The sequence below is a fragment of the Dryobates pubescens genome, chromosome 27 (genome assembly GCF_014839835.1).
Source record: "Dryobates pubescens isolate bDryPub1 chromosome 27, bDryPub1.pri, whole genome shotgun sequence".
Lineage (NCBI taxonomy): Eukaryota > Metazoa > Chordata > Aves > Piciformes > Picidae > Dryobates > Dryobates pubescens.
Window position 1 is genome coordinate 12,001,291 of NC_071638.1, and position 14,326 is coordinate 12,015,616.

Here is a 14,326-nt window from a genome sequence, read left to right on the forward strand (position 1 = left end):
TTTATCTCTCTTGATCTCCTTCTCTACTCTCAAGTCCTACATCTTCCATCTTCTATTCCTCCCAGTTTCTGAATCCTCATGTTCCTGTTGCTGCTCTCCCACAAGTCTGTGCTGTTCCAGCTGCCATACCCTGCTCTCTATGCCAACAAATCCAGTAGTATCTAAAAATGCTATGAAGGTTTCAACACGGGTATCTCAGCAACCCTTCTATATTTAAATACCCTGAAGAGCTGCTGGTAACAGTCATGTCTGGTACAGCAGTTTGCTCTGAAAGCAGATTAGGCCGAGCTAACCACTGCCCCAAGGTCATCACCTCACTTCCCATATGCCAATTTGGGCCTCCCCTAGTTGAGATGATTCCCCATTTGAGCCAAACCAAAACAGTTCAGCTGACATAGAATCATAGAATTGTTAGGGGTGGAAGGGACCTCAGAGATCATCTGGTTACAGCCTGCCTGCCATGGGCAGGGACACCTCACACTACAGCAGGTTGCTCACAGCCACATCCAGCCTGGCCATAAAAACCTGCAGGGATAAGGCTTTCACCACCTCCCTGGGCAACCTGTGCCAGTGTCTCACCACCCTCATGGGGAAGAATTTCTTCCTAACATCCAATCTTAATCTACCTATTTTTAGTTTTGTTCCATTCTCCTTAGTCCTATCACTACCTGACACCCTAAAAAGTCCCTCCCCGGCTTTCTTGTAGGCCCCTTCACATACTGGTAGGCCACAATAAGGTCTCCTCAGAGCCTTCTCTTCTCCAGACTGAATAGCTCCAACTCTCAGTCTGTCTTCATAGGAGAGGTGCTTCAGCCTTCTGATCATCCATGTGACACCTACTATTTAAACTGCTTAAGCTGCTCTGGCTGACTTTGGCCCAAACAAGTTTGGGAGGGATTGCAAGTAGGTAAGAAGAGGAGGTAACCTTTGGTAGAAAACAACTGTGACAGCAACTGAGACCTGTCTGGGAACAGTAACCTCTTAAACAGCCCCACTTCAGCCTGCAGAGGAAGTGAGCACCCTTGAGGGGATTTTAAAGCGTGGTAAATTCTGTGCTTTAAGTTCAGTTCTCACTTATTTCACAAGAGGTTCCTCTAGCAAACCACAATGACGTCACTCAAGCTGTCATTCATCTCTCCCCTGTTTAATCACTGCTAACTGATTAACCAGGTGAAGTGCCACAGGAGCCATTAGCTGGGAAAGGAACAAAACGCTGGGACAGCTTTTATGAATAAACGAAGGGAGCATTTGTAAACAAGGCACATGACCTCCAGCTCTTGCAAGGACCCATCTATTCCCCCTTCTTGGGCCCCCAACAATAGGGGCAGCGAGGGGGGACACACAGCCCCTCCTGCCGGGAGCAAGGCATGAACTGGTAGGACATGGGGGAGTGTCAAAGTTCGAGTGCTGTTGCAGAGCCTGCTGGATAGCCAACATAACGTCTTTTGCCCTTGTTTTACCTCATATAGGCACTTAGGTCTTGTTATCTCATGAGTTTGATAAGGAGGCAATAGAAACAGAGGCTAATGTTAACTCTTTCAGTCCCATTTATGCCAAAAGGACAGTGAATGCTGAAGCCAAAAAAAAATCCATTGCCAGAAATGTAGAAAAATACATTTAATAGAATTAACAGACCTCTGACAACCCCCAGAGGGCATGTCAGTAGTCAAGGACAGTCCCCTCTCTCAGATGGTTCAGGTGATTACCAGACCAAAAACTCACCCCCTGGTGTGCGCTCTACAGCTGAGATTGTTTTCAGGAGCTTGCTGTGCAAGGAAGGAACGAAAGGAATGAAAGGCTTTCAAGAGAGCGTGGGGGTGGGGGGGGAAGTTAAGATGGGGTTAGACTCTGACATGCTCCTTCAGAAGTGACCACCTGCCAGCTGAGGCATGTCAGCTGCCAGGACACGCACACTTCACCCACTGTGAGCAGGAGGTAAAGGACACGGCTGCTCGTTTCCATGAAGCAAGGTCAGATGCTGCAGTGCCCGAGTCCTCCAGACTCTTCTGTTTGTGTCTTCAGGTTGGTAACAAGCACGAAGAGTTCCGCTGCCCCATGCTCTCCCAGAGCAGCCTCACAGCTCAAGCTCAGCTGAAAATAAAAAGTTGTTCTTAGTGAGAACTTCAACCTGCAGGAGTTAATTGTGACAGCGCTGTGGCTTAGCTGCATCTTTTATTACATTAAAAAAGAGAAATATTCTGACTCTGGCTTGAAAAAGCTCTGGCTTGCTGTCCTAGAGGTTTCTGTACGTATCCCTTTTTCCAGCTAAAAATAAAAACATTCCCAAAAGATCATAAGTGCTTTTTTAGTCTTATAGTTGTATAGTAAGGAAACCATTTTCAGTCTCCCAATTACATAAAACAAAACCCACAAAAAAACCTCAACAAAGCACAGTTATGTAAGGTGTCACTGAGCTGAGGCAGCACAAGGGAAGAGAGAACTGAAAGGTCTTTCCTCCTCACCATGCAGCCTCTCTCCACTGCTCCCCACTTCTCTTTGTGAGGAGAACCATGCTGGAACTATTTGTTCCTGCACTGCTCTGGTGTGAATAAGCAGGGGCACTGGCTGTCACCTCCAGTTCCTCTGGCATGCTCTCTGATACCTGTCAGTAAAATGGGTCAGGCCTAGCTCCATTAAGCAGCAGTTAACTGTGAAGACTTTCAACACTGTGGGCACTTGGGAGGGTTGTGAAAGGTATCTCCAGGGACACTGGTGACCTGAGACAAAAAAATCTAAACTGCTATTAGCTATTACAAGACCTACACACACAACATAGTGACTGCACTGCTGTAAATGGCTTTACCATCATTTCTTCATGCTTTTGAGTTTGCATTGTCACTGCCTGGTGCAGACTGGCTTGCTTACAACTCTGCTTAGGCTGTGGGCAACCTGGTCTAGTTGGGAATGTCCCTGCTGACTGCAGGGAGGTTGGACGAGATGACCTCTGGAAGTCATATCTGATTCTATGATACTGTCTCCCATGCTGGCTCTACACTCCCTTGCCAAGTAACTGTTCACTATGAATGCCAACAAGGCTTCCTCCAAAGAGACAGCTTGCAACTCCTCAACACCAGAGCCTTCACCAAGGTGGTTCTTGTTGAGTTTTGCCAGGACAGAGCCCACCATCACATAATTTGTTTTGAGTTGCCTGCTGCCTGAAACACCAACCACACAAACAGCTTTGCCATGGGCGACAGCCACGTGCCTTTCCGAAGGCACTTAGTTGGAAAAGGTAGCCACCAAGCACGTAGGGACCCATGTCCCTCTTTCTTGTGCTGTCTTCTAAGACTTTGTGTCACAGTTCAGGGATTCAAAAGCCAGTGCAAGTAACTGACTGGGATTTGAATTCTGCTGTGTAAGACGTTCTGCATACCCAGCAACGCCACAAGGTTCCTCTTAGGGACAGTGCCTCTGGAGGTGATGCCCCTGAGGGGGAGGGCTGCAGAACATTCTGGTGTACTTAGAAAAGGAGTATGTAAGGCAGAAGTCATCAAACCTTCAAAGGATGTAACTTGCTAGTAAACATTGGTACTGGCCAGAACAGGTATGGGTTAGACAAAATTAATTGTATTTCTGTGTATCTTAACTTTCATTGTCCTCATTTGGTTTCCATTTCCAACATAAATTATTTCACAAGGTTATTTAAAGGACCAAAGCCTTCAATGTGACACATGGCCAACAGGTCACATCAGAGTTGAGGATGTGAAGGTGTCACATCCTCAGTGTTCGTCATGGCACTGCACAGCGCTGTTTTTTTGGAAGAGACATATCTGCATCTTTGCTGTGGGACCAAGGGCTCTTTATTGGGTGGTGCTGAGCAGAACGTGGCTGGACCACGGGAGTGGCAACATGAGGCTGCTGAGGGACAGGACTCCCCATGGCAGCCGTGCTGTGGCATGCACCCAGTGAGGCTCACGCCCTGCTGGGCGCAGAGACCAGCGCAGGCCCCGGCGCCACAGTGAGGGGGACAATGAGGCGGGACAGGCCCCTGCGGCGCCAGGACAGCAGAGGTCAGCGCAGAGGGGCGAGGGCTGTAGGAGCGAGGGCTGTAGGAGCGAGGGCTGTAGGAGCGAGGGCTGTAGGAGCGAGGGCTGTAGGAGCGAGGGCTGTAGGAGCGAGGGCAGGCCGTCTCCGGCCTGCTTTCCCAACCGGTCGAGAGGCGGTGAAGGGCCGCGGCCCCGCCTCATTTGAATCTCTCCGCGGCCCCGGCGCCTCCCAGGGGCCGGGCCGGCGGCTGCAGCGGAGGCCGGGGTCAGCGGCCGCGTGTGCCCCCCCCCCCGCCCCGTGCCTGCATGGTGCAGCGTGAGCCGCCCCCCACACCTCCTCCCCTCCCTCCACCATCGCCGGCAGGGCTGCGCGGCGGCGGCCGCTGGCCTCCGTCTCCCCGCAGGGATCCTCTCTCCCCGCTCCTCCCTTTCTCCTTCTCCCTCTCCCCCCACCTTCACCCCCCGGCTGAGTTCATTCACTGGGATTGGTTTCAAATGACGCCATCGTTTTATTTTTACACCAATGACCTCATCCCAGCAGCTTGAAGTTTACTGACCAGCGAAACTCTTCCCTCGCTCGTTCCCTTCCCTTGTGCCTTGTGCCTGCCTGCTCTGCCCGCTTGTTTGTAAGCGTTTGGGTTCTTTGGGGAACCGAAGGCTTAAAGCAAACAAACAAACAGATGCGAAACACGAGAAGATCCGATCCCAAACCTCCTTCCCAAGCTTTTCGGTGCCGTGTCGCACCCCCACAGCTCTCCATCACTGTCCCCTTTTAATTTTCTCAAGCCATCTTGGCGGGGGGGGGGGGGAGGGGGGGAAGGAGGAGAGGAGGGGAAAAAGCTCCAAATGTTTCCTTTTTTCTTCTCTGCCCTCCCTCCTTCACTCTTCCTCCTCTTAAAGAGCCCCCAATATAGTTTTTCTATTAATTGCTGGGGGTTTGCTTGCCCCCCTTTTTTCCTTTTTTTGGTAGGTGTTTGGTTGGGGTGTTTTTTGGGTGTGTTTGGGGTTTTTTTTTACACATAATTTGTTTTGGTTTATATATATATTTTTAATACATATATATATATATAATTTTTAATTTTTTTTTTTTTTTTTAACTGAAGAAGGAGGAAAAAGAACTTTCCCAGCTGCTGGAAGGAGACAAAGTTGTTTCAGGCGGCAGCGGAGAGGCTGGTGGCAACAACTTTTATGTCTGCGAAGGGGATAGGACAGACAGTCAGGGACTTAAACCGTAAGTGCCGGCAGGAGCTCAGGGACCCTTCGCCTGGGACAGGCCCATGGTAGCCAGCGCCGACGCGGGGATGAGGGGTGCGGGGGGGTTCCGAGCTGGGCCGGGCCGGGCGGGGAGGAGGAGGAGGAGGGAGGTGAGGGAGAGGCGGGCGGCGGGAGCCCTTCCCCCTCCCTCCGTCCTGCCGCATGCCCTTCCCCGCCGCCCCCTCACCTCCGGAGGAGAGCGCCCGCAGCCGACAGGTCGCTGCCCCGGCCCGGGCAGGCTCCGGCCGCCTCCGCAGGTAGTAAGGGCCGGGGGTGAGAGGGAGGAGGGTACGGCAGCGGCGGCTCGCTCTGCGCGTCTTCTACCTGCTGCGGCCGGCCGGCAGCCTGCTGCTCGCCGTGGCTTCTGCCTCCACCTCCTCGTCGTCCCTTCGTGGCACACCTCCCGATATCCACCTGCCTCTCCTCCTAAAGGCAGGGGGAGAAAGGAGAGAGAGCCGGGCGCCTTCGGTGCGGGTGAGGGGAGGCAGCTCGCCGGTGGAAGGGGTGAGAAGGAAACCGCTGGCTTCTTCAGCGCGCCCCTAAAGCGTCCGCAGGGGATGGCTGGGGAGGCTGCTGATAAGCTTTGGCGTGCGCGTTTGCGGTTCTAAACTTAGGGGGAAACAGTGTTGGCTCGGAAGAGGCTTTCCTGCACTTAAAATGCTCGAGGATGCTCCCGAAGAAATGTTGGAAGTTCTGCCTTCAAGTTGGAAAACATTTAAATTGAGGCAGCTGACAAAATGGAGGGCTGCCGTGGAGTCGAGGAGTGAAGCACATTGCAAATTGTTAACCTGGTATTGCGGTCCTGTAAACTCATAGCTCCGTGGCTGATGCCAGGATGTGGCCTGACAGATGCCCTGCTGGCTTAATTCTTTTTTTTTTTACTGCTGTAGAAGAAGCAGGGATGAGGAACTGAGCGTGCATCATTGCGTGCCGGTGAAGGTGTATGGGATGTGCCTGTTTGCAAAGCCTGACCAATGGCTGAATTTTTCAAGGGCCAAAAAAACACCCCATTTAGGTAGTGGTCAGATGGGAAGCTGTTCTCTTTAGAAAAGGAAAGGCAGGAGAATTTTGTTTCTTTTGGTTGTCGTTTCAACGTGCTGAAACAACAGAATCAGTCTTTGGGTTTTCCTTCGAGTGAGGGGTGCAGCCGTAGCGAGCTGCATTGTCTGACCTACGACTAACTTTTGTGTGTGTGTGTCCAAACATTCTGTGTATATACCCTGTAGAATAAATAGATCTGTGCTAGTTTGGGAAGCTGAGAGCAGATTGAACTGATTTTCTTTGTAAGGATGTGTGTGTTTGGGGGTTCTTAAAAAGAAGAAACCCCCCACACACACCAAAACCCCAACTGGAACTTTGTAATCCGTGCTTTAAGATTGAAGCTATTCCTGGAGGCGTGTGGTTTGGTAGATGCACAGTTTGCAAGGTCACAACTGACCCAGAAGGAGTTGGTTTAGACTCTTGTGTTTTGAGAGGAGAGGAGGGGAAAATAGTAAGCTTTAATATCTTTTCATGATGTTCATCCCACTTCCCATTGGAGGCTGAAGCATTCATCGTGGTCAGTTGTGTTGGTCGTCTGGGGATTTCCATTTGAATGTGAGAGAAGTGTGCAACAGGGAGGGTGTGCAAGTATTTTTTAGCTTTAATTTTTAAGGAGAAAAGATACAAAGAGTAGTGGTTATTCAGAAAAAAAAATCTACCTATACTGAATAGGCTTATTAATGTCTATAAAAAAAGCCAGGTGTGATACATTCTGGTCCTTACACTTGTTTAACACAGTAGTCCTCCAGTGTACCTTAATCCACAGTTTCTGAGCCTCTCTTAAAGTGAACAATGAAGTAAAAGCAGCAGAGAAGGTGACAGTTCCTGTGCTAATTAGAGGTGGCAGCTGCAAAATGTTGCATGGCTTAATAAAGGGCCAGAAAACCCAGGGAAGCATTTGAAAATGGAACATGTTGTATGAAGAAGCAGAAATACCTTCATTCCTGCTCTGCTTTTGACAGCCACCTAAGCAGATAAAATGGAACCAAATCACGCCAGCAAAACTTCTGTAGGAGAAAGTGAGCTCAATTCATCTTTGTTTCTGTAAAATGCATGCTCCTCTTTCAGTGAAGGCAACGAGCTTGGCAAGGATGTTTGCTTTTAGCCAGAATAGCTTCAACTGTCCATAGGAACGGGTCCGGCAGAAGCCGTGCAGGAATGTGTTAAATGGATTTCCCTGAGAGCCCTGGCTCCTTTGGGTCTGCAGCAGCCCTCAGCCCCTGGGAGAAGTTGTGGTTGTATCTGCCATGTGCCTGTGCACCTTCTTTGGCAAAATAACTCTGTCCTGGGAGTCCTGTGCCTCTCTACTTGCACAGCGGCCGCAGATGGGGTGAGTGACGGCATACAGAGTTCCTAGGGACTGAATGGTGGCACAGGTCAGCCTCTCTGCTGCCTGTAAGATAAGTACTTCATGGAGGCCTTAAAAAGCTCTCAGAGGGTACACTGAGGTTCTCTAAAGACTTTTAAAACCTGCCTGGATATGTTCCTGTGTGACCTGCCCTGAGTGATCCTGCTCTGGTGGGAGGGTTGGACTCGGTGATCTCTGGAGATATTCAGGACCCACCTGGATGAGTTCCTGTGTGAACTGGTGTAGGTTATCCTGCTTTGGCAGCGGGGTTGGACTAGGGATCTCTCAAAGTCCCTCCCAGCCCCTAACGTTCTGTGATTCTGTGATCTCTGGAGGTGCCTTCCAAGCCCTGACATTCTGTGATTCTAGATCTCTGCAAAAAGAAATCCTGAGTGGGCAGGTTGGCCACTGATTTCTGTTACTTTCACTGGTCTTCAAGAAAACTTTGCCTTGTGCAAGGTGAGGGCCTTGCTCAGTCATCTGTCTTTGCAAAGTCTGATGGCTTAATCCCCAGTCCTGTTCAGAAATACTCACTCTGTTTGAAATACAGAGTGAGTATTTCTGACATACAGCAAGGACAGCTGAAGGGGGTTTTCCTTCAAGAACAAGAAGGCAGGATGATAGCTTTCACTTTGTAGTGTGGCTGTTGAATTGTCTAGGTGTGTTTTTTCCCTTTATTCCCCTGCAAGAACAGTTAGGAAGCCATCATGGATAGTGTTCAAGTGTTGACAGTCCTTAATAGACAGGTGGTATAGAGTCATTACTGTCAAAAGATGGAATGGTTTGGGTTGGAAGGGACTTTAGAGATTATCCTATTCCACATCCCCATGCCATGGGCAGGGACACCTCCTACTAGCCAAGGTTGCTCAAGGCCTCATCCAGCCTAGTGCTGAACACCTCCAGGGAGGGGAGATCCGCAGCCTCCCTGGGCAACCTGTTCCAGTGTCACACCACCCTCACTGGAAAGGATTTCTTCTAATCTCAGTCTAAGTCTTCCCTCCTAAAGCTTCAGTCCGTCCCCTTTTATCCTATCACCACAAGCCCTTGCAAAAAGTCCCTTCTCCACTTTCTTGTAGACTCCCTTCAGGTACTGGAAGGCTGCTCCAAGGTCTCACCAGAGCCTTCTCCAGGCTGAACAACCCCAACTCTCAGCCTGTCCACATAGGGGAGGTTCTCCAGCCCTCTAGTCATCTAATATGGCCTCCTCTGGGCCTGCTCCAGCAGCTCCATGTCCCTCTTATGCTGGGGGCACCAGGACTGGATGCAGTATTTCTGGTGGGGTCTCAGCAGAGCAGAGGGGCAAAATCACCTCCCTTGTCCTGCTGGTCACACTTGTGTTGATACAGCCCAGGACACAGCTCTGCTGCCTGGAAATCCTGTGGACCTGCCCCTACAGATTTGTTGTGAGGCTGATCAAAGGACTGAATGCTTCTTGCAGGATTTTGTGGACGGTTGTGTGTGTCCATGGTATTTAAGAAGCTGCTTTTCAGTGTCCCTGATGTGTTGAATGGTACCCTCACTTACCCTACAATTCCTTAGGGACTGATGCCAGGTTTGGTGCAGTAACATGGAGGGTTTCTGTAGAACGTTTTAAGTATCAGTACATTTTGTATCAGCATTGGTGGTATTTGGTGTCCCCTTTCATAAACAAAGGGGAATGCATCATTCTTTAGGGCTGTCAATTACAGATGCGCCTCTCCTTTCTGATGAATCAAAATCCATAGGTGATAGCTGGCGTGGTGATGCCTATCAGGATGTTTACCTGGACTAAAGCCAGCAATTAACTGAAGACCAGGAGTCATTTGCATGCAGGTGGCATAGAATTATAGAATGGTTTGGGTTGGAAGGGACTTCCAAAGGTCTTCTAGTCCAACCCCCCTGCAGTCAGCAGGGACATGCTTCATTGGAGCAGGTTGCCCTGAGCCTTGTCCAGCCTCACCTTGAATAGTTCCAGGGATAGGGCCTCAGCTACCTCCCTGGGCAATCTGTTGCAGTGTTCTCCCACCCTCATGGTGCAGAACTTGTTCCTCATATCCACTCTAAATCTGCTCTGCTCTCATTTCAAACCATTGCCCCTCGTCCTGTCCCTGCAGGCCTTTGCAAACAGTCCCTCTGCAGCCTTCTTGTAGCCCCCTTCAGGTACTGGCAGGCTGCTGTTAGGTCTTCCTGGAGCCTTCTCTTCTCCAGGCTGAACAACCTCAGCTCATGAGCACTAACTTCAGGCTACCTCCTAGTTATTAGTAGGTATCCTATCCTCAGGAGTTGTCTTTATCACTAGTGTAATAGTATCGAAATCTGATACCAAAGCTAATTGAGATGAAGCTGGTTCTGGTGGAAGGCTAGAGGCTGATCTGTCCTCTGCTGCTGCAGTGTTGCTGCTGTCTGAAGACAGGGAGCAGGGAGGTTTGTATCACTACTTCTCTTCCTCACTGAACCTTTCAGGCTGGTATTAGCTTGGCAGCTCCACATAAGAACTCCCCATTCTAGTTACTCTCTGACTTCCCATGACACCTGAAGGAAGCCAAAAATGCACATTAATGGTGAAGTTTGGCAACTGCTGTATTTGCATAATTTGGATCTGAGCAGTTCTTGATTTGCTCATGGCTAGGGTCTGTTGGCAGCTGCCAGAGTCTCCAGTGGAGATGGTGTTGGCCACCAGTGAATTACTGTTGCTCGGTGATCAAAGAGGAGCTGCGTCTAGGGTGTGTGTGTGGAGGGCGAGAGGAAAGATGGGCAGGAGTTCAAGGCCTTTGTGTTTCCTTTTGCTGTGCTATGTGGTCTGCTGCTGAGCCAAGACTGACCTACTCAGACTTGGCTCTGGGAAGGCTGGCAGCTTTCCAGCTTGTGTCCCTACGAAATGCTCTGGCAGCTGAAAAAAACCCCCAACAAACCCAAATTAATAATTGGGCAGGCTAGGAGAGAGGGGAAGGAGTGGTGCCTCAGTTCTGAGAGGTTTCCTGTGGGGCTGTGGGCATGCAGGATGATCTCTTTGGCCACAGACCTACCCCAGCTCCTGTGCTGCTGCTTTTCTGTGCTGTAACATTTATGCTGTGTGGCTGTCTGAAAGGAACTGCTGAAACAAGGTCTTTCTTTGAGAGGAAGTCAGTTATCTCTGCTCTTTCTTGGTCACAGTATGAGCCATACATTGCCAGTAACCTATGTAGCTTCTCCTCAGTGTGTTCTTGGAACTCCAAGTTTGCCCTGTGTAGTTCAAGTTTTCATCCTGTTTCTCAGAGACTAAAACCCAGTTCCTTGCACTGACCTCCTCAGGTAAATCTTTGCCCTTGTTTAGTCTCTGGCTTAAGTTACAAGCATCTGTCAGTTGTTCAGCAAATAAAGACAGGCAAGTGGTGGTGTGCAGGGGCTTGCATTAGTGGTGAATACATGTCACTGTTGTCTTCCATAAGGTCTTTCATGTGCTATCCAGAGTGGTAATGCTGCTCTTCCTGCAGCATTTCCTACTTTCCTGCAAGGAGATGGAGGATCTCATCTATGCCCAGCAGGAGCAGGGAAGTGATTGTGCCCCTCCACTGGGCACTGGTGAGGCCAAACCTCAAATTCTGGCTTCAGTGTTGAGCCTCTCACTCCAAGAAAGAGATTGAGGGGCTGGATCAGGACCAGAGAAGGGCCTGGAGAGCAGCAGGGCTGATGAGGAGATGAAGGAACTGGGGGTGTTCAGTCTGGAGAGGAGGAGGCTGAGGGGGAGACCTGATTGCTCTCTATAACTCCCTGAAAAGAGGTTGGAGCAATGTGGGGTTGGTTTCTTCTCTCTAGTATCAGGTGATAGAAGTAGAGGAAATGGCCTGAAGTTGTGCCAGGGGAGGTTTAGGTTCTCTCAGCAGGCCATCTTGCTACTGAAACAAGACTTGGTTTCAGAGGTGGGTCATAAGCATGAAGAATATTTGCCTAGAGAACAAGCAGAGATTAATTTCCACTCGTCGTATTAATGCTGGCTGGGAATGATACAGCACCTATCACTTCTGCAGTTCCCTCAAGGATTTTTGTTGCAGGTGGAAACACCTGCTGGTGTTGCTTAGGTGTGGCGATTTCCTACCTTCCTTCTTTCCAAATTATGCTTGAGACTTGGTGGTTTTTACTTGCTTTGCACCCCTGCTGTCCCTGATAGTTCTATGGGAGGCTGTTTGAGCTCTGCAAGACTGGGAGAGAAGTGACTTGGAAAGGAAAAAAACTTTGTTATGCATCTCACTTCTGACTCCATCTTGCTCAGAAGTGCCTTTCTGAAAGAAGAGACTTGAAGTAGAGGCTTCTTACTAGGAATACTTGGGGAACAAACAGAACAAACTAGATCTTAATGTTGAGGATTCATAAAGCTTTGACAGCATTGAAGCCAGGACAAAGCATATTGCAGCAAACGATTAGAGCACGAATCGTTGTGCATTGGATTGAGATGTTTTAGGTCCCAGTAAATCTGAAGGTATGCACTGGGTTGAATCCAGATTAGCAAAAGACAAATGGTGTCACCACTTTGGGTAGGATTTACTTTGCCTATCCCAACACCTTGAGTGCAAGGCTGGTGTGCTCTGAAAATCTCCTTTCCCGTAGCTTGAGTTCTGCATTGATGACAAAGTCTCTTCTCATAGCAGCAGGCCTTAGTAGAGTCATAGAATGGTCCAGGCCAGAAGGGACCTCCAAAGGTCATCCAATCCAACCTCCCCACAGTCAGCAGGGCCATCCCCAGCTAGATCAGGCTGCCCAGGGCCTTGTCCAGCCTCACCTTGAATATCTCCAGAGCAGAGGCCTCAACCACCTCCCTGGGCAACCTGTTCCAGTGTTCTACCACCCACCACACAGAAAAAGGAACATCTTCCTGTATCCAATCTAAATCTGCCCTTCTCTAGTTTGAAGCCATTGTCCTTTGTCCTGTCACTGCAGGCCTTTGCAAACAGTCTCTCTCCATCCTTCCTGTAGCCCCCTTCAGGTAGTGGATGGCTGCTATCAGGTCTCCCCAGAGCCTCCTCTTCTCCAGGCTAAACACCCCCAGCTTCCTCAGCCTGCCCTCTGTAGCAGAGCTGCTCCAACCCCCTATCATTTTCAATGGCACTCCACTGGACCCTCTCTGTCAGCTCCATGTCCTTCCTATATTGGCCTGATGTAGTAGTTGCCCTTTCTCCCAAGCTGCTCCCATGTAATTTCCATTTCCTAAAAGCTCTCAAGCTGTACACAGAGTGCTCTGAGACCTTACTGAGAAGAGGCAAGCAGCAATCACTGACCTACAGGTTCATAGCTCAGGAAGACACATCAGATGAAGGCAAGTGGACACCATCCTTTTGAGAGCTGGTAAATTTCCTGTTCTCCTGGATAGTGGGAGACTTAATTAGGGCATGTTTGTGGCTTGCTGTCTCCCTTTTTTGTTTTGGTTTTACAAGCATGTAATTTTAATTCAATTCAATGTTCATTTTCATTTCAATTTCATCTGAATATGTATGATGAGAGATTTTCCCTAGTAAGAAGAGTGAGCTCTCTTGTCCAGCTGCTGAAAATCCCTGACTTCTCATGGCTGACTCATGGTGAGCATGCTGGCACCTCAGTCCTCCATTCTGCTTCTTAGGTGGTCCATATTTGAATACCACCCAGTTGCCAAAGCCTTTTTCCCTCGGTGTGCCTCACAGCCTGCCTGCTGTGATTTCCAGGTGGACCTGTTTGAAGGTACCTGAAAAATCATACAATCATAAATGGGCTAGGTTGGAAGTGACCTCCAAAGCTCACCTAATCCAACCCCCCTGCAGTCAGTAGAGACATCCTCCACTAGGTAGGTTGCCCAGACCCATGTCAAGCCTCACCTTGAATGTCTCCAGGGATGGGGCCCAAACCACCTCCCTGGGCAACCTGTTGTGGTTGTTCCACTACCATCATGCTAAAGAGCTTGTTCGTAACATCCAAATCTGTTTATGCAGCTCAGTCATGACTGGATGAGTAGCCAGTTTGTTACCTACTTCCCCTCAAAGTATAGTTGAAAGTCAATTCCTTCAAACACAAAATGGATGTAAAAATAATAGTCATTAAAAGTGGCAATCTCCAAGATACTGGTTGGGACAGCAAAAGAAAGTGTTGGAATGCTAACACTACCTAATACTAGCGCTGCATTTGTTCCCCAAGGTACTCTTGCTATGAAGAGACATCTTTTGAAGCTGCTGAGGGGTTTGGAGGCCATGTCATGTGAGGAGCAGCTGAGGGAGCTGGGGTGGTTTAGTCTGGAGAAGAGAAGGCTGAGGGCAGATCTTATTGCTCTTGATAGCTACCTGAAAGGAGGTTGGAGTGAGACTGGTGTTGGGCTCTCCTCCTAAGTAACCAGCAACAGGATGAGAGGAAATGGGTTTGAGTTGTGCCAGGGTTGGACATGAAAAAAAAACTTCTTGAGAGTGGTGGGAGGTTGGAACAGGCTACCCAGGGAGGTGGTGGAGTCCCCATCCCTGGAGGTGTTCAAGAAGCTGTAGATGTGGTGCTTCAGGACATGGTTTAGTGGTCATGGTAGCTGAGACTGGATGATCTTAAAGGTCTTTTCCAGCCTTCATGATTCTATGGTTCTGCCCCCTCAAATTCACAGGACTTGAATCTTTTTCTCTAGCCAAAGCTTGTTTGATTTGCCAGCTCTCCTGCAGGTGTGACCTGTTCTGGACCGAGGAAATGTGTAAATGTCTTCTCCTTGCTGCCTCATCTATGGCTAAACCTATAGGGA

General features: G+C 49.4%; 1 long non-coding RNA gene across 1 annotated transcript in view; it reads left to right on the top strand.

Moving 5' to 3' along the window:
• Window positions 1-5,407: 5,407 nt before the first annotated feature.
• Window positions 5,408-14,326, top strand: part of LOC128898599 (uncharacterized) — a 39,747-nt gene continuing 30,828 nt past the window's right edge. The window contains exon 1 of the long non-coding RNA XR_008462912.1: window positions 5,408-5,497. This is a non-coding gene — a long non-coding RNA (uncharacterized LOC128898599). The remainder of the gene's footprint in view (window positions 5,498-14,326) is intronic.